Below are 9,834 nucleotides of genomic sequence, written 5' to 3' on the forward strand. Positions count from 1 at the left end.
GCAACGGGAAACTCAGAGTAAGAGGTTTTGTTGAATTTTCTGCTGCTTTAAACAAAGCATATTACTCTACCACTGGTATTTGAGTACTCTTTTTTCCACCTTGTTTCACACTTATGCGTTTACTCCGGTATATAATAATATTATTATATATTGGTGTATATTGAGGTTTATAAGTTAGTATAGGTATGTGTATAAGTCGTGGGTCTGTGGTTTACGTGTGTGTTTTTTGTGTGTGAATGTTTAGGTTAGGGGGATTGCTATATAGGTTTGTTATAGAGTTTAGCAAAGGGAGATTTATATATAAAAGTATAACCGCTCTGGAAACGAACATCTTTTAAAATAATGAATGGAGAAATGGAATAAATGGAATTAAAAATAATATTCACGTGGCAAAACGAACACCACTCAAAAATTATGAATGAAACAATGTAATAAAACAACCAACATCGAAAATAGACAAATTACCACGAATTCCCTAAAAAAAACCATGATAAACCAAAACTCTTAAAAACATATAACGATAAAATCTCCCTTTGCTAAACTCTATAACAAACCTATATAGCAATCCCCCTAACCTAAACATTCACACACAAAAAACACACACGTAAACCACAGACCCACGACTTATACACATACCTATACTAACTTATAAACCTCAATATACACCAAAAACCCACTCCTTTCCCACACAGACAAATTAACACATACATCCCAAAACCTAAATAACAAACCCATATACACATTCACACACAAACACACACACACGCAAAACACACACACACAACAGATACATATACTCCCTCACATATACGCATATACATACTCACTAAACTCGATATATACAACAATATTTACACACCCACACTCATACAGATAAATAAATTATACAACTAAAAACTCACACACAATCTCATATACATAAACACTCCAATAAAAAACAATAAATAGAATTAAGTGATGTCCGTTTTCTAGAGCGTGAATGTGGGTTGTATGTGTGTGTGTGTGGGAGTATGAATAAGTATTGTGTTGAAGTATTTAGCTATTTTATTTATTTATAGTTGCCTATAATATTGTTGTATATATCGAGTTTAGTGAGTATGTATTATATATACTCCAAATAATATAATATAACATAATAAAATTATGAACGGAGAAATGGAATAAATGGAATTAAAAATTATATTCACTTGGTAAAACGAACACTACTTAAAAATTATGAATGAAACAATGCAATAAAACAACAGACATCGCAAATAGACACAAATTACTACGAATTCCTTAACAAACCTACCATGATAAACCAAAACTCATAAAAACATATAATGATAAAATCTCCCTTTACTAAACTCTATAACATACCTATATAGCAATCCCCCTAACCTAAACATTCACACACTCCTTCCCCACACAGACAAATATTGTGTGTGAATGTATAGGTTAAAGGGATTGCTATATAAGTATGTTATAGTGTTTAGTAAAGGGAGGTTTTATCATATAAAACAAAACAAAAAAATAATAATAATATAATAATAAACTATATATACACCCATACACATATACCTAATTATATATAACCATATCTAACTACATACACTAAATCACACACCTATATATATATCCCTATACATACACATAAAAACGTCTAGGCAACTATAAATAAATAAAATATATATATATAGTATGTAAGTATATTATGTTGAGCAAGTTTTACGACCATCAGCAAAAATACCCGCTGTGTCATTTTAATAATAATAATAATTTCCTCTTTAATGGACGTTTTGAATAATAGTTGCGATGTCCGTAGCTGACAGTGACTCACCCACCCGTCCTATGCACCTGTGACTTCACTCACCGAACATTATACATTTTCACACATGTTTGAAAGAAAAATTTTGTACTAGGACCGTTTCTGCAGCTGAAAGTCTCCTCACGCCCGAATACACTCGAACTTGTCAAATATGGACTTGATCTATTAGACTATCGGCTGCTGTTATACATCGCTAGTCACGATGATTTTACATAAGTTTTAGCTTTCGAATGATGCCCTGTCCCTGGCAAGGAGAGCAGACCAATATTTCTTCTAATGGGAGGGTTACACACTTGCAGCCGAGTGTCCTGGAGCAACTTGAAATTTTGTGTTTTGCGCAAGTGTGCAACACAACGCTCGGTACAGGAATGGAACCCGTGATCACTTGATTGTGAGTACAATTCCATAAGCACTGGGCCACCCGACTTCCACAATATGTGTAAGTGTTTTCTTGCCCTCATACATACATACACACTCATATGAAGGTGGGACAGAGCGGTAGCATTAGAAGTCCTGATAAAATCGATCCAACGGCTTTCTATATAGTTGCTGTGTACCTTACATTATTCACATGTGTGGGTCGATCCGATTTTTATAACGAATGACATTTAACCTAGGGGCCTCGTCGTAGCAGGATCAACCAAAGCACCTCGTACTACCCAACAGAACTACTTTACTTTTACGCCACACACACACACACACACACACACACAAACATACACAGAAACACACACACACACACACACACATACTATGTATACGTGCATCAAAAGAAACACTTTTCAAATACAAGTCCTTTGTGATATTTATTCTGCAACGAGATGTATATACTCCCTTTATACTCTCACTCTCTTAAATTCAGTGAACGAGTGATTGACCGGTTGGACGCCAGCAATCTACGAGACTGTTGATCAATAATCAGAATATAAAATAAATAAATAAATAAATAAATATATAGACATATATAAAATTACTATATAAATAAATAAATAAACAAGAACCTGAAAGAGTGGGTAATTATGCAAATATCCTGCTGTTTAACTGAGATGATTAATGAATCCACATGCTAACTTTTTACTCCTTGGTTGATTAACCTCTTCAAAGAGACTTATACCACTGCCTATTAGATTAGATCTCTCGACACATGGAGTGTTAAACAACAAAAGAATTATATATATATATATATATAATATATATATATATAATATATATATATATATATGTATATAAATTTATACACACGAAAGAATATATGTATATATCCACACACAAAACAACACTCATATTTATATATACACACACACACAAAATAATATAATATATATATATATATATATATATATATATATATATATATATATATATATTATATATATTATATTTACACATGAACGTGCATATACACATACGCTCACACACACGCGAATTAAAGGAAAGTCTAGCATGAATTCGGCTTCTAGGCGTAGCAATTAAAATTTAAATGTCTGTAATAAAACTCATTGAACCATCAATAAAAAAATACTATAAATAATATAAAAAGCTCTATAAATAATACAAAGATATTATAAATAATATTTAAAAAATACTCTCTTAAAATTACCTGACGGAAAATTTAACTCTACTTGATCGTCAAGAAAGACAGTATGAAAGCTTACCTTTTTCTCATCATATGTCGCATATATTACGAAAACACCATGTAGTTGATATTATTATTGTAGTTGTTGAATATATTTCATGGGGCTAAAAAACGATATTTTTAACGTCTACTCATATGCGACACTGTTGTTCAACGCAGTAATCATTTTACCGACACCATCGTTATTTCGGCAAATAAGATGATGTCTATAGTTTGCTGATAAAGGTATGATAATGGTTTCATATTTAGGCTCAATGCCAGCAATTTAAGGGGAAGTGGTAAGGGTGTTACATTGACTTCATTGCTCAACAAGTATTTATTTTAACGATTCTGAGAGAATGAAAAGGCGAAGCCAATGTCGTTGGAATTAGAACTTTGGAAATAAAAGGTGGAAGAATGATAAATGTATAATAATTCTTTCTGATAAATGTATAAGAATTCTATCTAATTTTGGAGGGGTGATTTGATTACATCGTCGCCTGTGCACGAATGGTGCTTATTTTATCGACACCAAAGATCTGAAAGGCAGAGTGAACCTCAGCGGAATTTGAACACAGGACGTAAAGAGACGGAAGAATGATGAAGGGTTAATAATACTTCCTATTATATGCACAAGGCCTGAAATTTTAGGGGAGGGGATTTGTAGATTACATCGATCCCAGTGCATAACTGGTACTTAATTTATCGACCCCGAACAGTAAAGTCGACTCCGGCGGCATTTGAACTCGGAACATGGAGATAGACGAAATACCACGAAGCGTTTCGCCGCCTTGATGAACATATAATAACACAATAGCTTCAGGTTAAGTGTATGACTAGCAATTGTCTGGTACTTTATTGACAATTTGAACTCAGAACGTAACGGCGGACGAAATACCGCTAAGCATTTCGCCCGGGGTGCTAATTAAAGGTACAACAATAAGAGTAAAATATATTCGGGTATATTCCTGTTTTCGAGAATATATTAGAGTAACTCTATATTATGTAGTGAGCGCTCGACACTGCTAGACATAATACTCAAACCTATCTGAAAGACACCATTTACTGTTAAATGAAGAAGGTCGTTACGAATAGTGTTGTACTAGAAACCTTATTGTATTTTATTCAAATGAAAAAGCAGAAAGGTAATAACTAGGCTGTCTTTGATTATGAGGTAGGGAAAGAAGACGTGATGTTCATGACTGGATTGTCTTTGATCGTAGACATATATGATTGAGGCAGATTGGGACTAAATATCAACAACATTTCCTGCTGCTACTACTACTACTTCTGCTGCTGCTGATGATGATGATACGGAGCAATGAAAAGATATCTAGGATATCAATATTATGTAAATTGTAAATCTCCTTTAAATCATTACACATACTATCTTTAACATACGTACTCGGCACTAATTAATGGTAGATCTTGATACACTATGACAAGTTTCAAAATACGACGAGAGGGTCACCGGTGGCAAATATGATTTTTAAACCTATCTCTTCTTAATAAGGTCTGACTTGGACAAACAAAAATATCAATATTTCGATTATTTTGTTTCAGGAATAATGACAACATCAGCCAAATCGCCACATTGGCTGAGAGCCAGAGAAGTTTTTGAGGCGTAGTGAAGTTAAATAGAAAAAAATATACATACGACTATGCTTGGTAATTGTTTTATCGATCTCGATAAGTTGAAAGGCTAGGTCGTCCCTGGGACTCAGAATATAGGAAGGTGAAATAAAATACTCTTAGGCAATTAGCCTGAAAGGGGATGGATTATCAGAGTCGTTAGATCATCGGCTCTCCACAGTGGCCATTTAACTGAAGTCAACTTTAGTGTTCATTTCGTGTATGTATGTATATGCGTGTAAGCACACCCAGCCCACATATGTTTATATATATATATATGTGTGTGTGTGTGTGTGTCTGTGTGTGCATATATGTGCGTACATATATATATATACATTTGTGTATATAATATAATATGATATATATATATATATATATATATATTATATATAAATCCTTTAAAATGTTTTAGCCCGAAGGCCGCGGTCATGCTGGGGCACCACCGCTGAATGAGCTACACTAATATGTGAATCAACCTCTGATACGTGGCACTTAATCAACAAGGGAGTTCGATGTTGCTGCCCGCATCTGCGTCTCCTGTCATGAGGTAGGTTCATCTGGGACTCCCGACAAGAATAGATCCAGTTTAGTTTTAAACGATATATATATCGTCCGAATATTTGTTGGTCGCCAATTCGTAATCGTTAAATAAAACAGCAGTCACATACTAGAAATCTGGAATTGATTTTTCTCACAGAAAAAAAGAATTTGCGTAAATTACATAGAATATTACAAAGAAGGCACCAGGGGTTGTTCATTGACCTAGTGGCACAAGGCTTGAAGAGATTAGTGTAAAGATAGAAACACAGTAAAAAAAAAAAAAAACACGGAAAACGAAGAATTATTTATGCATGAATACAGTGTTAATTTGCATACAGCTTACACAGCAGGATATTGATTTACTCAGTAGCCTATTGGATTACATTACGAATTTTATCACCATCCGATACAACTGCTTCATCTAGACGTGTTCCCTAACTCTGACGCGGCTAGGAAATGTTTATGTTTTCTTCGAGGTCTACACCGATGTAAGAGATTTCCTTTTCTTACCTATGCAAACATGGCCTTCTGCTCCTGAAGATTCAAGACAGACGCTGAAATGAAAGACTTCGCTGGGTTTGTGAAGGCTAAATTCTCTTCGATATCATTCAAGCTAACTTTCGTTACTTCTCTTTATAGTATTCTTGTGTGAACGTTCCACTGATTGCATTTATCGGCTTGTAGATCACAATGTTTACCAGGCAGCATTCCACATACAAGACACCGAATATTGATGTACGCTTGATCCAGGATGCAGCTACATAAACTAGACGAGGGGTGGGACAACCTGCTTCTCAAACAATAATCACACCAGTCTTAGATTTTCTGCATTTGTCACAGGCCCCAGAAGACCGGAGAGAAACCGAACGCACAGTCACCTAGCTTAAATCCTTCGAACACTTTAAATTTAACCCAAATGATCTAGGGCAGTCATTTAGATATAGATCGGATCGTATCTCTGCTTGAGACAGTCCTCATTTTAGATCCATTTCTCTGGGCTTGCACAGTTTTGTACGGCTCCGGCGACGTCTACATTATACACCAACACCAAATTTTTCCAGATCACTATAGATAAAATACTTTATCGTGATCGCTATAGATTACCCTATTGTCTAATTAGCAGTTCTAGAACTGATAATTTTCAGTTTGTTGACATTTTCTATAGATTCTGGTGAGAGAGGAACGAATACACTTGGCATACTACAAACATTAAAGCTTTCAGAAAAATACTATCCGTTCATGAGGACTAACAATTTGTAGAGCCGGATTTAACTTCCACTATTCCAGCAGCTGAGACGGATTTTCGCACCAATATACCTTGTCCGTGCTAGACAGTTGAACCAGCTGTAAAATTTCTAAATACAAAATAACAAGTTGTGCAGGAAACGACAAAGCACATATTTTCTGTACTCGTTAATCAAGGCTTCATCAAATCTTCTTTCGGGGACATAGGGAAATCCTCTCTGGTAGTTTACAATACCTATTTCTTTACTACCCACAAGGGGCTAAACACAGAGGACAAACAAGGACAAACTGATTAAGTCGATTATATCGACCCCAGTCCGTAACTGGTACTTATTTAATCGATTCCGAAAGGATGAAACGCAAAGTCGACCTCGGCGGAATTTGAACTCAGAACGTAGCGGCAGACGAAATACCTATTTCTACTCTCAAGGGGCTAAATACAGATGGGACAAACAAGGACAGACAAACTGATTAAGTCGATTACATCGACCCCAGTACGTAATTGGTGCCTAATTTATCGATGCCGAAAGGATTAAAGGCAAAGTCGACCTCGGCGGAATTTGAACTCAGAACGTAGCGGCAACGAAATACCTATTTCTTTACTACCCACAAGGGGCTAAGCACAGAGAGGACAAACAAGGACAGACAAACTGATTAAGTCGATTACATTGACCCCAGTGCGTAACTGGTACCTAATTTATCGACTCCGAAAGGATGAAAGGCAAAGTCGACCTCGACGGAATTTGAACTCAGAACGTAACGGCAGACGAAATACGGCTACGCATTTCACCCGGCGTGCTAACGATTCTACCAGCTCGCCGCCTTATGGTAGTGTACAATACCATTTACTAGGCAAAGTTTTTTTTTTTTTTTTTTTTTTTTGTAAGGAAGAACTCTCTTTCGAGGCACGCTTTTCTTTTTGTCTGGAGTTGACCGCTACCTATTATTTCATTTATTTGACTAGCAAAGAATGGGTCGCATATCTGTTCGTTGTTCGTTTGTTATTGTCATTGAAATGTTTTATCGCCATTTTCTTTTTGTATTTTTCCGTGGTTGTCAACTTGTAAATGTCCGTATTTATAACTATGTTTATTTCATTGTCACTTTTTCTATTCATTTTTTGTGATCTTAATTCTTTATTTTGTATATGTGTGAATGTGACTTCAATAATTTTGAGAGAGGAAGTTTTTATTCCCACAAACTTTGTGGTTAGCCTCACCATGCCCACTGCCACAGAGGTGCTCATATTTAACCCTTTTGAGACACGTCGTGTTTTGGTGTCTGTAGCCAAAATGACTAGAATGTCTTTCATGTCGTGAGTGAAAATGATAGGTGTGTGTAAAAAATAAAGGACAAAGTGCCTGAAATAACTTTATTAGTATGTAAAACTATATATATTGTCTTTACTCTTTTACTTGTATCAGTCATTTGACAGCGGCCATGCTGGAGCTCCGCCTTTAGTCGAGCAAATCGACCCCGGGACTTATTCTTTGTTAGCCTAGTACTTATTCTATCGGTCTCTTTTGCCGTAAACACACCAACATCGGTTGTCAAGCGATGCTGGAGGGACAAACACAGACACAGAAACACAACACACACAAATATATATAAATATATATATATATCTATATATATATATATACGACGGGCTTCTTTCAGTTATCGTCTACCAAATCCATTCACAAGGCTTTGGTCGGCCCGAGGCTATAATAGAAGACACTTGCCAAGGTGCCACGCAGTGGGACTGAACCCGGAACCATGTGGTTGGGAGGCAAGCTACTTACCACGCAGCCACTCCTGCGCCTATTAAATAGTTTTATTTTATATCTACTGAACTATTATATAGTATTATTTTATATCTACTGAAAGACGATCTCTGAAAGACGATTGGCTTTTGCACTTCATCGGGCCGATGGATCGGCCTCAAAATCTCTTCAATTTGTATCACTTGGGCAAATCAAGAAGTTTAACTAATAAACAAAGCAAATAATAAGGATGATTGTAAAAGCATGAGCACACAATAAAGACGTCCAAGGACGAACCTTGGTATTGGTGTGCACATACAACTATATCCAACCACATTCGGAAAAGAAGTTAATAACGCCCTGAACTTGTCATATATCAGTGGGGACTAAGAAACTAACGAAAAATTTGAGGCAAATACGGGAAAACTAAACTTTATTCTGGGAGTAGTTGTAATGCATAATACAGAAATATTCTTCATTTACCTTAACAAGAATTATTCGTAAAGTCCTCGATATAATGTACGGATAGCTTTAAAAAATGCATTACTCTTTACTCTTTTACTCTTTTACTTGTTTCAGTAATTTGACTGCGGCTATGCTGGAGCACCGCCTTTAGTCGAGAAAATCGACCCCGGGACTTATTCTTTGTAAGCCCAGTACTTATTCTATCGGTCTCTTTTGCCGAACCGCTAAGTGACGGAGACGTAAACACACCATCATCGGTTGTCAAGCAATGCTAGGGGGACACACACAGGTCCACCGAGGTCGACTTTGCTTTTCATCCTTTCGGAGTCGATAGGATAAGTATCAGTTACGTACTGGGTCGATCTAATCTACAGGTTCCCCTCCCCAAAAAATTTCGGGCCTTATGCATAGAGTAGAAAGGAATAATTATGATTATGATGAGATAATAACGCGCACGCACACACATACACAACACACACACACACACACCACACACACACACACACACACACACACAGACACACACACACACACACACACACACAAATTTAGCAATTAATTACAGCATATATTGCTTCTTACGCTAGCAATTTCTTAACTACTCTACTATATGCATGCATTTACATACGTACTAACATGCACATATAAACAACACACACATAATACATACATATATATTATATATTATATATATATATATATATATATATATTATATATATATATATATATATACATACCTATGATATGCGTACCTAATATTTATAAGGTTATATGTATATATAT

Source organism: Octopus sinensis, linkage group LG19, assembly GCF_006345805.1.
Source record: "Octopus sinensis linkage group LG19, ASM634580v1, whole genome shotgun sequence".
Lineage (NCBI taxonomy): Eukaryota > Metazoa > Mollusca > Cephalopoda > Octopoda > Octopodidae > Octopus > Octopus sinensis.